The sequence below is a fragment of the Hippoglossus hippoglossus genome, chromosome 5 (assembly GCF_009819705.1).
Source record: "Hippoglossus hippoglossus isolate fHipHip1 chromosome 5, fHipHip1.pri, whole genome shotgun sequence".
Classification (NCBI taxonomy): domain Eukaryota; kingdom Metazoa; phylum Chordata; class Actinopteri; order Pleuronectiformes; family Pleuronectidae; genus Hippoglossus; species Hippoglossus hippoglossus.
The window spans coordinates 3,632,226-3,652,225 of record NC_047155.1 but is presented as its reverse complement, the minus strand read 5'-3'; positions in this window follow the sequence as shown (position 1 = coordinate 3,652,225).

Genomic DNA, 20,000 nt, shown 5'->3' with positions numbered 1-20,000 from the left:
TATACTAGACTTTGTTTGTAACCTCATTGCGTGACATTTTTTTTCGTAAATCATCATCACAACTTTTTGTATTAGATCAAATAATCACCTGTCATTAGATGCATCATTTTGTGTTGACTTGGCTCATATTAATTAACAAAAATAACATTTAACAAAATAAATAAAGTTGTAATTGTCCAGTCTGGGATCCAGCCAGTGTCTTTAAGTGTTTAAAACATTCCACAAATTCAATTTCATAACCGTCGATGCAGGACGGAGGTTCTCAGGTGATTTAGTTTCAGTAGCATCAGTAACAAGCTGACGTCTGACGAGCTGTCGACTGCCTCTGTCTTTTATCAGATGTGATGTGATGTCTTCGCTTGCACGACAGGAAACCGTCACCAACAGCTGGTAAGAAAAAACACAAACACAAACTTTTGCAAACCATAATAAACAAAACAACACACGTAAGCGTCACCTGGAGTCACGTCTTGGGGCCGATAACCTGAACAGATCTCTTCTTCATGTGTTTCCTAGAAGTACGACATCACCGCTGACCACTTCCTCCCTGACAGGAGGTTTACCTGCAGCTCGCCGTCTTGCAAACTGGAAAGACACTGCTGATGTCACTGTGTGTGTGTGTGTGTGTGTGTGTGTGTGTGTGTGTGTGTGTGTGTGTGCAGAAACAGGTGAAGCTGCTCCGATTCCATGGTTACCAAAACTTCCTGTCAAAGTGAAAACAAAGTGATGAGAAACAAACATGAGAGAAAGAAAGCAGGGCTGAAAAGTGGCTCAGAGAGAGAGAAAGGAAGAAAGAAAGAAAGGTGGGTAGAGAGAGTGTCAGGCCGAGGGAGCGAGAGCCGGGGACAAAGACAAAGTGGGAGAGAGCAGGGGTGAGATGAAAGAGAGGCGTGGAGAATGAATGGAGGCCTGCAGTTTTCTTTTACTGTCAGAGAAAGAAGAAAAAAACAGGGAGTAAAGGAGAAGGAGAAAAGCTGCTTGAGGAATTCCATTCAGCCACTTCTAGGAAGGCGTGGGAATTCCTTGGAAAATCCACCTCGGGGGAGAGCGGAGGGAAAGAGGGTCGTTTCTCCAGAACCGCAAAACAAATGATCTTTTTCCCACATATCCACAGTGGGATCCACGTTTGGATTCATGTTATATGAATATTACTGGAGCTGTGCATTTTCTATACAGTGGGACTGCTGCTGCTGCTGCTGCTGCTGCTGCTGCTGCTGCTGCTGCTGCTGCTGCTGCTGCTGCTGTTAAACCAATACAACCAGTGAGAATGCAGGTTTAAGGTTTGTTGGAAGTTGGACACACATTTGTCAAAGCTCTCACTGGCTGCTGTTTGGTAGCATGTCGGACTGGAGGTGAACTGGTGTTCTACACTGGTAGTCGCTTTTATAAAGTAAACAAGTGGAAAACCTGTTATTCTCACACTATAATAAAATACTGTATTTGGGGATATTTTCAATAGCAAACTGATGATGTAATAACATTTCTTGTTACTCTTGAATCCCCAGTGAAGACTTGTATCCGCTCACTTCATCTTCTGACAGATATGATATTATCAGCTACTGGAGGCCTCCGACATTCAAAGCATAGCTCAGGTTTTCTCTTTCCCAGAGGTGTTGCATTACTGCAGCGGGGGTTTCTCACAATTAGGGGTCAGGACCCACAAATGGTTCACAGGTGCCCCCCACCCCCCACCCCCCTCCCCGTGCAGCACGGGCCCCCCAACAACAGAATTGATTTAATGAGCCGAGGGTCCCAGGGTGAGAGGAAGATATTTCAAATTCGATATCCACACCGTGAAGAATTCCCCGATCCCCCTTTGAGCGGAGAACAGAGCGGCTCCACGTTCAGCTGTCAGAGAGTTTGTCCGAAACAACACGGGAGAGTTAGAAGAGGTGAAAAGCAAAACAATGAAAGAGAAAAGAGAAAAGGTGGAAAGGATGTGTGGTTTTTAAGGTGAGATCAGTGCGTACTGATACGAGGAGGAGCTTCCTCAACAACAGGAAATCAGAGAACACGTTAGAGTAGAAGTTTCACACCAAACACAGAAATGAAGCATGAGAAAAAGAACTGAATAGTGAAGACGACACAGTTTCTCGTGGGAACCTGAAGGAATCAAAGCATTTTTATTTTTGTAACATTAGCTCCACAAAAGTGAAGCCCAAATCATCATGACTGCCCCCTAGTGACTTGCTGCAGTATAGGTCATAAACCCCACCTCATCCATGTTAGTGGACGGAACTCAATAGTTAAAGTACACATTAAATAAATTGTTCCCAAAGATGGTTTCTGTCATTTTAGGAAAATACAGTTTGTGCTCTGACCAATCAGGTTTGAGCAGGATGTTTTTGAGCAAGATGGCTGCAACTCGTATTTGGAATATTTTGGCTTCATTTAGGAGGAAATGGAGACGTAGCGTCCATCTTTATTTACAGTGGAAGAAATGGACAGAACCTGTGAAAAGTCTGTGACAATTACTTTTCCTGTTTCTGTTCCTTGTTTGAAATTTAAACTGAGCTTGATAGAATGGAAGAGAAGTTTGAAATCATAAAGAAATATTCAAACAAAGAACTTTCATTCATGCTTTCAACAAATTGCGGCACAGAAACTGTTTTGACATAAAGATAAAGTTTATTACTGTTATTATTAAAATGTCCCAGATCAGTTATATTGGGGACGTCCTGTCCAGTGGGGGGGTCACAAGCGGTATCAGCAGGAAAGGACTGTAACTTTAAAACCATAGCGTCAGAGAGTATCATCAGCAAAAAACTGCAGACTAATACAAACAGAGAAAGAGAGAATGCATGAAGTGAGGATGGGGGAGAGAGTGGTCGAGCGAGTGAAACAACAGAGTGAGGGAGAGGGAGCGTGCTGTGTAAACACGGGTCCTGCAGATGAATGAGACTTCCCCTGGTTTGTTGTTGCAGCGTTCGGGCCGACAGAGACAGAGGATGAACGTGTGAATGAGTGTGTGAGAAAAAGAGAGAGTGAATGAGGTAAAGAGGGGGCGGTGGGAGGGGCTACGGAGATGACGGCATGGAGAGAGAGGGGGGCGTGTCCTCGCCACGATTAGTTATCGGAGGCAATTTGGTGGCGTCCAGCGTTCCAGACGTTAAAGTCCTGTTGATTTTGGGGGAACGCGAATGTTTTTGTTGTGTCGTTTACTCAAAGTTTACGAAGACGCACCGTGTGTACCCGGGTGTGATGATTGACAGCTCGTCCTGGTGTTGCCGCTGCGAGAAGAGACTAGATTGATACCCTGATATGAGGAGGGGCGTCTATTCAGAGCCTGCGGTTACAGACAGGCTGTAACACACACATGGAGGTCAAAGGTCAACAGAGAGTTAAGGATCTGCTCACACAAGCACGAGTGAACACACACACACACACACAAACACACACACACACACACACAAAGCAGAGCATCTCCCAGTGTCTTTGTGTGTCAGTGAATGGGAGAACTGGCTTTAAGCTGGGAAACGCTCCGCTGCTGAAGATTAATCCTCTTTTTCTTTCTTATTCTCTCTTTCCTTTCTCTGTAAATTCTTTAAAAGTGTTGTAGCCAAACTTCTCCGTCGCCGGATTTCAACTTAATCACTTTGCAGTTTTAGCCGTTGCACATTAACAAGTCAAAGAGCCGCTGCAACTCCAGATGTTAGGAGACAAATGAAACACGATACAAACACATTCCTCAGGCCACATCCACACGACTAGGTTTCCGTTTGAAGGTGGCGTTTGGGCTGCGCGTCGGTTTTCCTAACGCACGTCACATGACCGCTCACACTCCAGTATCATGCATGTGCAGGTGTGGTGGCCACAGGAAGCATTTGGTTGTTAGATGCCGAATTGTTGCAGGTTGCTTGAATAACAGCCCGTGTCCTGTATGCATGTAAGTAGTTGTCTCAGTAAACAACGCTTCTTAAATGAAGCGTCCATCCCCCCCGATCGCTAATGTGCCGACTCCAAAAGACGTCTTCAGTTTTGGTCGGTGCATGTCTGAAAGCAGCGACAGTTCGGTCAACACCGGACGATATGATGGAAAACAGGTCCCTCGAACAGAAAGAAACCTCCAACAACGTGACTCAGTGTGGGCGTCCGTCTGCTTTGACAGGTCGGGGGGGAGAGGAGAGAGAGAGGGAGAGAGAGACCAGGGACGGTTGTGCAACCGGATAAAACAGAAACGTTCATATCTTCGTGTGTAAACCTGTTTTCATTGAAGAGCGGCACCATGGTAACAGATACACTGCTTCACAATAAAAGCACCCCGCTGGTTTGCGCCGGTGGAAAGCTTTTAATGTGAAGCATCTGCTGCGTAAAAAAAAAGGCCACATCAGCTGTAATCCAGTGAAGAGCAACATGAGGATGATGATGGAGCTTCTTCTCTGTGCCCCAGCAAGTTTAGTTCAAGACCTGACGAGACAGGGATCCTCTTCAGGTTAGACCTCACTCAGAGAGGGGGGGGGGGGGGTTGATATTGAAGCAGACTGACTCGTGCCAGTGGAGAAGAATCCTGTCTTTGTTTATTGATCTGATTAGATTTCCACGTCATGCTGTCATCACATGCACGGGCCTGTACTTGACATTGACTGGTTTTATCTGTCGATTCGACTGTTGCATTAGCTAACTTTTTAAAATAAAGAGCACAGATAAGAAGTAGTCTTTCTGTTCGAGTGGAGAAAATGAATGAACCGGTTCACTTCATCAATATCGTTATGTCCTAACTACAAAATGCACTTTTCCTGGTTGTTTTATCATCAGACGTGGAGACGAACAATCCTCGAGCCGCTTCTTTTCTTCCCATGTTGTTAAATGTCGTCTCGAATTTACTTCAACTTGTTCAAAAGTCCGAACTTCAGGCTGCAGAAGAAAGTGAAAGTGCTCTGACGCAGTTGTAAGTTGTAGAAGCCAAACCATCGTGAAACTATCTATCCTCCCTAATTATAAAGAGTTAATTATAATGATTATTATGTGGTACAGTCTCAAAATCACTATGAAACAATTGCTTTTGTACTTGTGAAGTTTAGCTCCTGACGCCTTTGCCTCCTCTTCCTCGCGCTCTCTCTCTCTCTCTCCACTCCTCTTCTCTTTCCTTCCTACAACTCTTCATGTGTGAACGTCTTTGTTTTTAAATCCCATTACCTTCTGATCCTCAGCGACCCTCCCTGACCTTTGCTGAGACGGGGTTACGGCCTGCTGTGTGTGTTTTGAGCTGATGGGGGTGGGCGCAGAGGTCAGAAGGTAGAGCAGCGCTGTTGCTGCAGCTCATACGTGTGCACGTGCCACACAGCGAGAAAACTAACTTGACTTCCGTATCCTGTGTGTGTGGAAGGTCGACTTTCTAATGGAACAAATCAAATTAAACCAGCAGATGCATTTAAATTCTGCGTCAATTTCGGTTGAAGTAAGGAACTAAGAGGGTGATTCTAATATCTGTTTCTGCACAGCTGCTTCACATTGAATGAAATCCTCCTCCTACAGTTTACATCCCTGCAGCCATGTGAAGGCAGCACAGATATTTGAACTAATCTGAAGCCTCTGATTGAAGAGGAGTCACAGCAGGGAGCTGATGCACGTACATGTCCAAACTGTCCCTGCCCACAACATGGGCAGGGACACTTTCTGCTGATTCTGTCTTTGCATGATTAAAGTAGGTTGGAGGGAAACCTGTCCAGTGTGGATGGATGATTAAAATAGGGCCATGTTTACAGATGTCATCACATTTCCATTGTATCTTGTTAAACGTCCCTCAAATAAAGTGTTTAAAGACAAGACTCGACAAGACTTGAACTAAATCAAATGATCTTACATAGAAAACACCAGATAATCAATTTTCACCAAAAACAAGACCGACTAGCAGTGTCGCCTCAAAGCAAGAAGGTTTCCAGTTTGAATCCCGGGTTCAGCCGAGGTCTTTGTTTGCATGTTTTCATCACGTGTGGGTTCCTTTTCTCCGGCTTCCTCCCACAGTCCAAACACGAGCAGAACTGGAGACTCTCAACTGACTGTAGGTGGGAATGTGAGTCGCTGTCTCTGTGACACTCTGGGGATTCGCCGTATAGACAATGAATGGAAGGACAAGACCAACATATTTGTTAATGGGATTATAGGATTTTTACAGTTGGTTACATCTGCAGTGTAAAGAGAAACGTCCGTTTCCCATGCGTCCCTCACGTTGGCACGTGTCCCTTTCTACTCATTTTCCTCCTCCTTCCTGTTATTTGCTCTCGGTCTATTTATTTATTGGGTTATTCATCGTTCCTTCCTCCTTTGAAAATCCCTTGTTGATTGTCATCCCTACTGTTTTGGCTGTTTCTAATCTCAACCTCCCCCCCCCCGTCCTCCCCTTCCTCTTCCCTCGATTCATCTTCCCTCGATTCATCTTCCCCTCCTCATGACTCCGTTCTCTCCTGTTTTCATTTGTAATATTCTTATCTTTCCATGACCTTTGCTTGAAAACAAAGGCATATCTGTACCTTCCCTGTATTGTGGTTATAAAAATGTCATCTATCTTGGTGACTCAGTCTGCTGTAAACCCATTTGCCTTTAACTGGATGAATGAATGAAACAAAAGAGGGTGGATCCGGTTTGCCAGCCTTCCCGTAAGTAAATCACTTTTCTTTTTTTTCTTCTTTTTTTTATCACTGAGAGGGCAAGAGGAAGAAGCCTGTTAGTCACTCTGACAGTGAATTACACAGCAGCTTGAACCCCGGCCAATTCAAACGGCCGTGGCGTTCCTTTCCAGCCAATCACAACATTCTTCGCCGCCCACGGGATTCCTCTCAGCCAATGAACAGCGAGTGTTGAGTGACATGAACGGTATTCCATTCATTCCTGAGCACTGAGCGTTTCATGGGTGGTTTGGTGTTTTCCTTTTTTTTTTCATCCGTCCGTCCGTCCCGTGCTCTTTCTGTTGCACGTGTGTGTGTGTGCAATGTGGAATTTGTGTGGGATGTGAGCAACTTCCTGTTTTTAGTAGTTAAGTGGAGTCCGGTGGGGTTTTACATTGTGTGTGCGTGTGTGTGTGTGTGTGTGTGTGTGTGTGTGTGTGTGTGTGTGTGTGAGAGAGAGAGAGAGAGAGAGAGAGAGTAGAAAGACAGAGGGGGACAGGATGCAGCATATGGCCGAAAGTAAATCGACACCAGCACATTCCGGCCATATGTGGCCGTCGAATAAGTGATTTTTAGAAACAACCTCCACTCTTCTGCTTTCAACCTTTTCCACCAGATTTGAAACCAGGCTGCGGACATTTCCGACAGTGACGTCGGGTGGTGAGACCGACCTCAGTGTTCCAGCTGCGCGCCGACACACAGGACGTGGTGTCACACCTCCACAGCAAACTGGGAAAACCATTACCAGCGCATTGTCACGTTGAGGGGAAATGGACCTTCCCAAAAGTGCTGCGGCTGATTTAGAAGCAAGCTATTGTCTAAAATGTCATTATGTTCTCTAAGAATAGCAAAAAAAAAAAAGCATTCATAGGAATTGAGAGGAAAAACAGCTCTGGACTGAATACGAACTTTAGTGTAACAGAGGAAAGTGTTTTCTAACTGTAAATTCAGTAACTACGTAAAGTTTCGTCAGAGCCGCTAAAGGAAATGTGTTCTTCTGTAATTAAAGTATCACATTAACAGTGTAAATACATCCCATGAAGTACATGTGTGGTTTAAGTTTTGGTTTAAAATGGAAAAAACAAACACTGGTCTCCTGTGGGAAAGTCCCGTGTTTTATGGCCACTAGAGGTCGCTCAACCCGTAGACGCAGCGAGGTGACGTAATTCGCCGCTTGCACAACTGACCCACGGGCTAATTTTTCATACGGGAACCGTCTCTTGTGTTGACGACATCGAGTCAAAACAGGAAGTGAGAGAAAGTTGCTGATGCGTGAAAGTAATTGGGCCGCAGATACTGTAACGTAGATATCGGAAAAAATCTACAATAGCTACTGATTAAAAAACGGCTGTGAATGGATCCTAAATTTAATTCACTGTCATTTCAGTACATTCTTTTATTCTTAAGACACGCCACCGTATCCTCTAATAAACCAGTTTCCAGGTATCAAATTAGTCCGATGACCTTTGACCTGCACAGTGACTTTTACTGCTGCGCATGTGAAGACACATGAAAGTGTTTACACCACAATTTAAACAGCCTGGAGAGGGTCAGAGGTCAAGTTCACACTGTGTAAATGCTCTTTGTGATGTTGTCAAAGGACACAGTGAAACGCACCGCATGTACAAGGCTATGAGAGAGTGTGTAAACATGTGTGTGTGTGTGTGTGTGTGTGTGTGTGTGTGTGTGTGGGTGTAGCACAAACACACACATGGCTAAACCGATAATTGTCATGTAAATTATTTCAGCGCTACTACTCTCAGCCTGTTAGTTATTAGCAGAGAAAGCTAACTGGTGTGTGTGTTTGTTTTACTGAGGCCATGTATGTAAATACATGCGCTCTGAGGAAATGGCCTGGTTACACACACACACACACACACACACAAACACACACACACACACGCACACAAACTACAGACAGACTGCTGATTGCACCTAAACCCCACAGGAGAATCCCAGGAAAAATGCTTGTGTATGTGTAAGTGTGTGTCTGTGATTAATACCCACTGAAGTGTGTGTGTGTGTGTGTGTGTGTGTGTGTGTGTGTGTGTGTGTGTGTGTGTGTGTGTGTGTGTGTGTGTGTGTGTGTGTGTGTGTGTGTGTGTGTGTGTGTGTGTGTGTGTGTGTGCGCGTGTCTGAGCTGTTCCAGTTGGACGAGCTGAACTCTCCATCTTTACTTTGGGTTTGTTTGCTTTGTACATGAAGGAGCTGAGGTTGTGAACAGTCTGTGAGGAGATCAGCTGTGAGGTCATCAGAGCAGGTTCATCCTAAACTCTGTGTGCAGTCGTTTCAGTGTCTGACGAGGCAACGTGCTGCTGTTTAATCCAGTTTAGAATAAAAACAACTCGTAAAGAGAAAGATAATCCATCTCCACACGTCAGCGTTACTTGTTTTCAACGTGATTTTCTGACTATATAAAGTATGTAAACATGAATCTACCTACATCTTTCACCCTGGACCTTTAAACGACGACACAGAAGTGAACAAGCATTTTTCTCACGCTGTGTGTTCACAGCTCATCCAGGTGTTGATCAGATGAACGAGAGGAATGTGAACCTTCCACTCAGGAGACAAACCAACTCTGACGCAAGCTAATTACATGTTAATAGAGTACAGGAGGAGGAAGTTGGCTCATTGTCGACAAAAGATTTTTTTCAATCTAAAACTGAATCAAACGTCTCAGTCGTAGGCGGTCGCCACATGTAAAGTAGCATAAGTGTGGGTTTTTTTTAAAACTAATAAGCAGAAGTGTTGATTATAATCTGTAAATACTGTAATTTCTTTCTCAGTTCTGTTCCCACGCCTGCAGAGAGACATCCACTTTAGAGTTTCTGACACAGGCCGTCACACGCCTGTCACGTCACACCCAGCGTTGATGACATAAACTGTCTGTCTGTGTATTAGAGAAGCTCAGAGTCTTCACTCCTCCTCCTCCTCCTCCTCCTCCTCCTCCTCCTCCTCCTCCTCCTCCTCCTCCTCTCAAACCTTCCTCTCTGCGACGAGGTCACTAATGAGACGGGGACTTTTCTCCTCTGCGGCCTCCGACCTGTGACCCCCCCCGACCCCTGACTGACGGCCATGTTTTGTCTTCGAGGAACTCAAGCATGTTTTTTCCCGCTAAGCTGACGCGTATGCACACGCACATACAAGCACACACACGAGCACATCCACTGGGTGGGTGGTTCAACGACTTCCAGGGTAAAGGCATCAGTTCTTGGAAACGTAAAGGAGATGTTTCTGTCAGACATTTACAGAGAAGACTCTCAATCACTTTCCCTTTTGAGGAGTTTTGCTTTTCACACTTCCTTTTCTAAAACTCCCTCCTCTCCTTCATCTTGTATTTTATTATCTTCTAAAGATTTTAATCTCTTCTTTGGTTCGATCTCTTTCTTTGATTTTGTCTCCTGAATATCTCCCCCTCTCCTCCCTTTCCCTCTCCTCTCCTTCTACTCTCTCTCTTTTTTTATTCAAATTTCAATCTGAAATAGTCTATTCATCCCTTCTGGGGTTGAGGGTTCATGTTTCCTTCTGCTGAGCTCAGAGGCTTTCCGGTCACAGCCCATTGAGCAACAGGTCACAGTGTACAGTGTGTGTGTGTGTGTGTGTGTGTGTGTGTGTGTGTGTGTGTGTGTGTGTGTGTGTGTGTGTGTGTGTGTGTGTGTGTGTGTGTGTGTGTGTGTGTGTGTGTGTGTGTGTGTGTGTGTGTGTGTGTGTGTGTGTGTCCTCTGGCTACGAGCCCATCCAAACAGAAACCTCAAGTGTGAGGGGTTTGCACAGCAGAGGCCAAATTTAAGCGTGTCTCTCTATCTCTGCATGTGTGTGTGTGTGTGTGTGTGTGTGTGTGTGGTGACTTAATAAATAAGGATCCAGGGAATTCCATGGACTAGATGTATGGTTTAAAATCTAATAAAGTGCAGGTTCCCTTCTCTTGGTAATAACCGTGGACCAGATTGGAACCCTCTGGCCGTGTGATGTTCGGAGACGAGGCCGAGGCTTCACAGTGGAACGCGACTGAATGTAAATACTGTGTCGGCCCCAAAATGAATTTTCTGGGTATTAAATGTAGTGAAGACTAAACCCGACTAAGTAAGTTTGTCCAGTCTCGTTTATTCAACTTTGAGGTGAGTTTAAAGACTAAATCTTTTTCAGACCTGGCAGGACTTACCCCGGCTCGTAGAATTCTCTACAGGTATCACTCCGGCTTCACCGCTGCGTCCAAAAATACTCGAGCACAAGGTGGTTCATGTAAGTTTGTGTTACTCTGTCCACACATGGCTTTTATTTGGTTTCCCCTCTTCACAGACCTGTGCGGTTTTAAAAATCCAGGATCACCTCACCACTACCTTCACCCCGTGCTGTGCTCTGATTGGCTGGAGGTGGCAAATAGGGCTGAAAATCCTGTAATGTCAACTAGTTTCTACAGTTAAATCCCAATTTATAACGTTCTTAAAACTGCTTTCAGCTCTACATGATTTAAATTGATTTTTATTTCAATTCTACTGTTGTTTCCGTCCTTTTGTGAAGGACTGTGTAACTGGACTGTTATTAAGTGTTATACCTGTCAAACTGTTCTTCAGAGCAGATGGGTGTCGGCCCCTGCTTTAAATTCCATTCTTTCATAACGACTTAATGTTCCCAGACAAACACGTTTATTAGTCTGTTTATTGCCAGTCATTTGGATCCGGTCGGCTCTGATGTGTTTGAAAGTGTTTGTGAATCCCACTTGAACCTAGAAGTGTCTGACAGCTCAAGTGCCGCTTCAGGGGAGATAAATTCCTGACGAGGGAACACGAGCTGAAGGCATCGGAGAGGATTCTCTTTCACGATGGACTCGCACAGTCAACAACACGCTCACTGGTCAAAACAAGTAAACACCTCAGGACACATCGGTAACACCCGACTCATCTCCTGCCGTCAGGAAGTTAAACGTTTTTTTTCTTCCACAGCAAATGTGCGTACGAGGAAGTGATTTCTTAGAAAGTTGAATAATCACAATCACTATGATAAGCAGGTAGCGTTTGTGACCTGTGATTAGATCAGTATTTACTGCTCCTGTAGCCGTCTGACATCAGAAAGAGAAAGGTATGTGAACGACAGCTTAACGACCACATGCAGGTAACAGGGAGGAGCTTGTGTGGCCCGAAGCGAGCAGCTGCTGCTCAGAGATCTGCTCCATTCAGGCGACTTGACTCCTCGGGGAGATTTATAGTAAATAGGATTTAACAAGCTCACAGAACCAGAGATATTTCGAATGTTTCCCTCTATGCCACCTCCTCCGAGCCAATACCTACATGCCTACATTACCCACAATGCAACTTCAACTTCATCTGCATAACTGGGTGTAAGTTTTAAGATGCATCACTGTTGCTATGTTTAAGTTTTGACCAAACTTTCTGTGTTCACGTACATGCCCACGGTTCCATTCTTACAACATTGCTCTGACGTTCCACACATTCATACCTGAGCCCACTTTCCATTCCAGTATGTTGCAACTGGAGCATGTGCAAAGCATCCTGTCAGCGAGGCCACACTTTTTGTCGAATGACGACAGCGGAACCCAGCAGACTGCGTACGCGGAAACTGAATCGGACTTTACGCCTGCCGTCCAAACTAGTCAACAGACCCCGTCAACTCCATAGTTCTCCTTTGCCAAGTTTGAAGAAGCTGCTGGTCCTGTTTGAAAACTCGTGCGTTGGCCGTGCAGATCCAGAGTCGTTTGGAAATTCCGAGGTTGGTTCTTATCAGTCACCACTTGACAAGCCGCAGTAAATGCACAACGTCGCTGACAGTTCCAACTCAGTCGTCTGTCCAAGAGGAGAAATCCCTCATCGAATTTTTCGGCCCTTTCTGTTTCTGGTCGTAGACGATGACGAACAATAAATCTGGAGTCTGAAGTCCAAGGGATATTAGCAGGAGCAATAAAAGTTTCAGCACAAGAAGAACATGAAAAGAAATCAGAGGCTGGCTAAAAACAACACACACACGCACACATGCACACGTGCACAAAAGCACACATTCCCTGGAAAGAGGTTGCAGGAGTCAGCGCCCTCAGTAGTAAGGACGTTTGTTCTCTGTGTTCCTAGAAAGAGTGTGTGGTATTATATAACCTGCTGCTGCTGTGTGGCCGTGCACTGTGTGACTGACTGAACCACAGGCAGCTGGCCTCCATCTGCCGCTGCTTTAATGGGACTGTCTCCACCTCTGATGGTGAGAGTCAGCGTTTCAGGTTTCACTTCATCCGAGCGGCTCGACGTCGAGACACCAACAATCCAAACACACATGAAGTGGCCGCGGCTGGGGAGGAAATCATGTTAGGAACAGTTAGGAAACAGTTGGTTTGTGATGAGAGCTGCTTTCGGAAGGTTAAACACTTTCCTGACATTTTCCAGAGAGGCTGCATGTGAGAATGCAAATGTGAGAGTCGCCGTTGCTCCAGACATGTTCTGGATCTGTTCATTGAGGATGTTTCTAACATGCGACGGACAAAAAACTGGAATTTGCACAAATATCTCAGGGTGAAAAAGAGAAGACGTAGACGAAGAGGCCAAATTGGAAAGACGACAAGATTCAAGAGGCGATAAGAACCGACGCCGGTGTCGATACTTTCTTATACGTCAGGCGTCACTCCTCACCTGACCTCAGCAACCTTCTACTGCCTTCTTCATATGTGAAAGGAAAAATCCAGAAAAATGTGCGGACATAATTTTCCAGACAGGTTCTTTTTAAAGGCAGCTGTGAACAGCACACGTAAAGTGCGACATGCTACAGAACTGATCTACGACCTCGACTCTCTGATTTGACCTGGACAAACCATGAAAAAACCTCTGCAAGATTTAAGTAATAGACACAAGACAAACACTCACTGATTTACTTTGTCCATTCTGTGTTTGTTTTATTTACTGTGTCATTGAAGCATTTTACTGCTGGGAAACTACTGAGATAAACGTCCTGCTGATAAACATGCAAATGTCACCTGCGTGCACCTGAACACTGAGTTAGTCGTGGTCACATTTCAGGAAGGAAACACCTTCAGGGGAGTTGTGTCCTTCAGAAAGTCTCTGAACTGTGTAACAGCCTGAAAATGCTTTAATATCTCAAAGATTATTTTCTGGGAACCAACAGTGTTGAAAAAACTGCAACAGCATTCTTAAGAAATGAATAAAACACCAATCTTAATTTTAATAATCTTGATTAGATACTGAATTGTATTAGTTTCTTCTCACTCATTGCGGATGTGAAACTACGCGTTCGAGCGTCTGCCTCCTCACACCCACCTCCTCCTCTGAAACCTTCCTGTCGACACTTTGAATATCTGGAAATCACGGCTCAGCTGCTCTTCTCGAGGTGTTTTCTCAAAAGGCAAAACGATCAAAGTGAGAACCAAAAACGGGCCAAAGTGTGAAACTTTCCACTAACGTGACCTTTCCGCCTCCAGATGTGTTTTCTTTTCTCTTTCCATAGACTTCCAGTTTCTGTTATTTACAGTAAAGGGCCGCCTGCGATTCCTCCGGCCTGCAGAGATAACCCATCTCACATTCTTGACTGAAGTATTTGAATAAGATTTGCTAACTTTCCCTCAGGGCCGAGCCGTCAACAGAGCATTTAGACAACTGGAGATTTCGGGAGGAGAGATTCTGAGAACAGCTGGAAGATAAAAACATTCAAACAAAACAAACACTAAAACAATACGATCAAATAACCCACGTTATTATGTTCCCAGTTGGACTCTTTGATACATAATTGGGGTTTTAAAAGAAATCAAGAACTTCAAACCAAATCTCTTAATCATTAATTGAATAAAAGAAAACCCAACATAATAAAGACTGGTGGTGTAGATCATGTTTATGCAGGAAAAATTGAAATGAAATCTCTAAATTGAAGTTTTAATATTTGTATTTGATGTTTAAAGCTCAAAGGGGAGGATCCTTCTCGGGCCGACCAATCCCAGGATGCTTTGCGCTTCGGTGACGAACCCTTTTCGCGGTCTACTCAAAACACTTATTATAAAAGTATACAATGTGAAAAATAATTGGTTTGGGAGTTTTTTACAGAAGCACGGTTCCTTACAGTTACGTCTCAGTGGTAAATCTCTCCACACGTGTTCTGTTCAGTGAGTTCCAGATAAAAATACTCTCCCAAGACTTCATGGAGCTGCTCCAGAAGTTGCCGGTATTCAAATGTGACGTCGGCAGATTTGAATGGAATTTGCATGTCAGTGGAAACGAACCTGAGGGCGAGCGTCGTGGCTTTTCTTCATCTGAGCTGTGGGGAAACCAGAGGAAACATTCCTGTCGGGGCAGCTCTTCTCCTCCTGTGAGCCGTCGCTGTGCCGGCGCCGGCACGGAGAGGTGGCGTGGCAGTTACTCTTACGCTGACCTCTGTTTTGTTAAACGTGTTCACGATACGCTCACAAATCCCTGTCAACACCACGACTCCGCACACCTGCTGAATGAATGTGTGTCTCTCAACGGACGGGACGTTTATCGACTTGAAAAATGTTTCTGTGCAAGTGGATGTGGTTGGAGTTTCAACATTTTCCAAATTCAAACCCTGATGAGATTCCTGTCCCCGGATCGAGTTACTCTGTCGTGCGAAAGCAATAATGTAGTTTGTGTTTGTCCCCACTCGCCCTGTTTGATGCAGTAGTTTATGTTCTTTTGTTTCCCATAATGCCTTTTTGCTCATATTGACATAATGTGACCAGGATCACAGTGAACGTGAAGCGAAGAGGCTGCAGGAGCTGCTTTTTAAAAATCTGTGGCTCTGAGCTGCAGCCAGTCAGCTCCTGGAAAAACATGTAATTACTTCCAACCAAGGCCGACTAATCCAGAGAAAGTGGAAACCCCCCCCCCCCCCCCCCCCCCGCGTCTGTCTCTTGATCAACATGCGCTCCAACATCGAATAGGTTGGTTCTTTCCAGGCCTCGTCCCTTCACCAAGTTTGGTGGAGTTCAGTTTAGTTTTTGCAGAATCCTGCTGACAAATAAACCAGCAAGTGGACGCGTGTGGAAACGGAAACTCCCTCGGTGGAGCCGGGCAATAAAACAATATCAGTCATTATCTTAATTATCAAGGACATGAATAAACTATACAAGGACACATTTTTCATCAAGGACTAAAATCACATGGGAAGGATTGGAGAAGATTTTCTTTGTATGGCTGAAGTAGAAAGTGTCCGACATCGACACATGACCTCACCCGCTGTCAGACTCAGTCCATCTGGACACGACCTCCGGGTAAAATCCAGAGAATTGGCTCCGGACCACCCCCCCGACACAGTGGCCAGCTCTTATCACCACAAACTCTCTTGACGTCTTCGTCGGTGTCTTCCTCGTGGTTGTCATCGCTTTTTCACCGGGAGATATTTATTTTTATTTTTTATTATCGGTCGCCTGTTAGAAGCTTCATCAACCCGCCCACTCGCTCGTGGGGGGGGGGGGGGGGGGGGGGGGGGGGGGGGGAGGATCCTCTGCTCGGTTCTCACACTGAGTTCAGTGCCCGTCTGAAAGCAGCTCTGATGTCTGACAAGGAGCCTGGTTGGGGAGTATTTTCATTTTACAACAGAATTTTGTAATTATTGTATAATAATGAAAGTAAAAGACAGTTCACCTACATGTTTAACATTGTGGATTGTTTTATTTGATATCTTAGGAGAGAAACGTGACCATTTGAGTTAATTCATGCTTCTTTCTGTCAAATCAAATCAAATGTAAACTGTCGCACAACTTGCAGGATTTGAAAGATTATTAAAAAACGTCTTTATCGCCCGACCTATTGTCCGTGTGAAAGGTTGAACTGCAGCATCCGGCTCCTCCTCACTCGGAGGATGGACACAGGTTCGTACTGTGCTGCTGCTGCAGTTGGATTAATTAGTCGTCAGTGCAGGTCTGGGCACAAACATCTCGCCGCCCTGCAATCAGTCGTGGTCCTGACAGTGGGTTCAGACTGTGTTACCTGATGATCATTGGTTACAGCCTATTTTGTTTGCAGAGCAATTCAGCTCAATTACAGTCTGAAGGGGAATTTACCCGCCTACGATTTGACACAGAAAACACGACTCCTCTGCAGAATCAGGGTTCGAGAGCAAGTACGGGAAAAGATGTTCGAGAGGAGAAGGCTCAGAAAAGGATCTGGAAGGGAAAACAGCGAATAACAAAAATCCAACCATCACTCGTTCCACTGAAATATGCAGAAGGGAAACTAACACGTGTTTAACAGAACCGGCAGCGTTTGAATTCAAACGATCGAGCAGCCAATCAGCCGCTGAGCTCCCACTCTGAGAGGAAGGCGATTGGCCGACGTGCAGAGACCACCTCAGAGCAAACGTCCTCCGGCTCTAACTCAGCCTGTCAATGATTAAACTCTCCTTCTGACTGCGCTCGTCCACTCTGCTCATTCTGAGAGACTTAATGACTCAAACACACAAAGACCCTCGGCAGCTGCTCCACTCCCACAGTAAAAAGAGACCAAAGAAAGTCGCCATTAACCCGTTCACGTGGGTATTTATGGCTGCGACACCAAATAAAAAGTGAGCACTTACCGTAAAGAACTTCTCCAAATGAACCAACTGTACTGTCGCTGTTGTGCTTCACTGCTTCATCACATTATCAGCGTTGTAATTTAACACTTTAAACATTTTGCTGCTATTTGGTTCATTTTAATTTAAGTCACAAACATTAAACTTTATGTACTTCTATGTACTTCTATGTACTTCTATGTACTTCTATCTGTCTAAATTAAAGTAAACGAGTCCTGATAACATAGAATTTAAAGTTCTGCTCACTTGTGTTTGCCGCATTCAGATTGTTTTTATGAATTTGCCCAGTTTTTAAATGACAAATAAAGCTTTCTATTTTATTATATTTCTATCTAATTAGTTTTACATCATAATGAGTATATTCACCTCATCATATCAAGTTGTGATATGCAAATAACTTTGATCTTATTTATTCTAAGCAAGTATGAGTTTAAATTGGACTACATTAATATCAATCATCAATTAAAACACATCAATTCTTAAGTGTGATTGTAAAATAATATGTTTTGCAAACGTAATATGTTGACAGATTAAACGTTTTAATCAATATCAATCAATTTTTTCGCCTGAAATTTTGAGTTTTCTCAGTTTTCCAGAGTCTGGACTGCAGCTGCTTGACTCGTTGTCCGTCGCCTTGTGAAAATGATCCGGTGAGAACAGTCTCCATTACATCATGTGGGAGTGGGACCGACCTCTGATTTAAACACTTTACTCTAAACCAGTACGACTCACTGGTCAGCTGGTTTCTGTCCCACAGGTTTGAGAGTCCAAGACAGAACTTGAAAAACAAGACGTCTTCAGGTCAAAGCAACGAAAACAAACAATCCACTAACTCCTGTGATAAAACTCAACAAAACAATATCAACAGTTGCTGCTCAGGCTGTCGGCCAAACCCACTTTCGTCCTAATGAGCCGTTCCTCTTTTATTGTATTATCCTGTTTCATTATTTCCATTAAGATAATTCTGTCTGCAAAGCTATTGACAGCTTGGTTTCTCAATGACTGCTTTTATTTAACATCCACGATATCGTACTGAATTATGTTATAATCCTCTGAGCAGCTTATCGGGATCTAAAGTATAACAAGCGTTCGGAGGCAGTTCGTGTGAAACCTCCTGAAAGTCTTTTATCTACTTTCAGGTCACAGTTTTACCAGCGACCCGGAGCGGGGAGCGCTTCACGCTGTTTTCTGAATGACTGAGTCGGCTCACTTGTGAAAGCGGCCGCACCAGAGTCGGTTAGAAGAGTGTTTCTGCTGCAGAGGAATGAGTCACCGAATAGTAAACGAGGCTACGCCAGGAAACGTGCATTTATATTTGGTTAGTGCACGTCTGATAAAGAGGCTAGATGAGGACACACACACACACACACGCACGCACAGACACACACGCACACATGCACACACACATTACTGCAGGTTTAAAGCTGTTGTGCATCTGTTTTAAGAGCTACACATCCCAGTTGCTGCATGGTTTGTTTTAGGAACACGCAGGTTTACAGGTGAGTGGCGATGCTCAGCAGGTACGACTGCAGGCAGCAGGCGAACAGCGACGCGTCTTCTTGGAAACTTTCTCAAGGGAAAGTTCACATCTTTCTAGTCGTGTGGTTGAACGTTTGTGGTACAAAAGCAAACATGCAAACAAGCCACAGAGCGACTCTTCAAGATTTAAAACCTGCAACACTGATAAATATACGGGACGGATGAGAATCGTTCTGCTTTTCACACACGCACACAAGTCGGGACATTTTATGGACGGACAAGTAAAATGTCTGGAAAATGTCAGATTGAGTCCACATGAGGACACAGGAGGAAATCTTTTTAGAAAAATTCCCAGTGAACGTTGATGACGTCTCTAATAAGTGGTGGGTGCAATTCTGCAAAAGTATAAATATCTCCATTCGGATGAAAAAGCCAGATGTCAACTCGGAAAAAAAACAAGGAGATTCAAGAGCCTTGTAGAGAATCTCCTCCTCCACGTGTGGACCCTGTTGTTTGGGACATTTCCCAGAGTTCATGTCTGAAAACAGTTTTCTACAGTAGGATAAAGGGGTCAAGAGCACTGAATTAAAATAACTTCAGATTTCACTTAAGTTGTAAGAAGTCGACCTCCAGCATTTCCCATCTAAGCCGTTAAGAATGTAAACTGAGGACGTGCGTTTTCAGGTGTGAACCGGGAGACAGACGAGAACGTCATCTGCATAACAGCGTAACAGAAACACTATGAGGGCGGATTCGAGAGAAAGAATAGAACATATTTTTAAACTAGTGTCTGTCTTGTTCTCTGTCCATGTCACACCATGACACCTTCACTCTCTCACACAGGTACCTTGTTTCCTGCGTGGTTTCCTGTTTGAGCTTTGTTGCTCATTCGCCTCTCTCTCTCTCTCTCTCTCTCTCTCTCTCTCACCTCCTTTTATTTCATATCTTTCAAAGGTTGAAGAGTTTCAAAATACAGAGTAAGAAATAGGTGCATTTTCTCTCTTTGTGCTTCGTTTGTCATTTATCTCATTGCCGTCTAATGGCAGCTGTGTTGGGGAAGCTTCGTTTTTGACTCAGAGATGTGGAGGCGTTTAATGGTGAATGGGTTTTAAAGAAAAATCCAGAGAATGTTTTTTAAAGTTATGATTTTAATTACTGTTGAACGGGGGCGTTGAATTTTATACCTATTTTCTCAGATAAGACAGAAAGCTCAGGTGTCGTGTGACTGTGACTCAGTACAACAAAAAAAAAAAAAAAAGGGAACAATATTTTAATCTGCTGGGAAAATACACACAAAAACCAACTCTGACCCATAATAAACATGCAGATGAGGTTGTGGGTGTTTTGCAGAACTTTTGTGATGCGGTGGTTGTGTTGTTC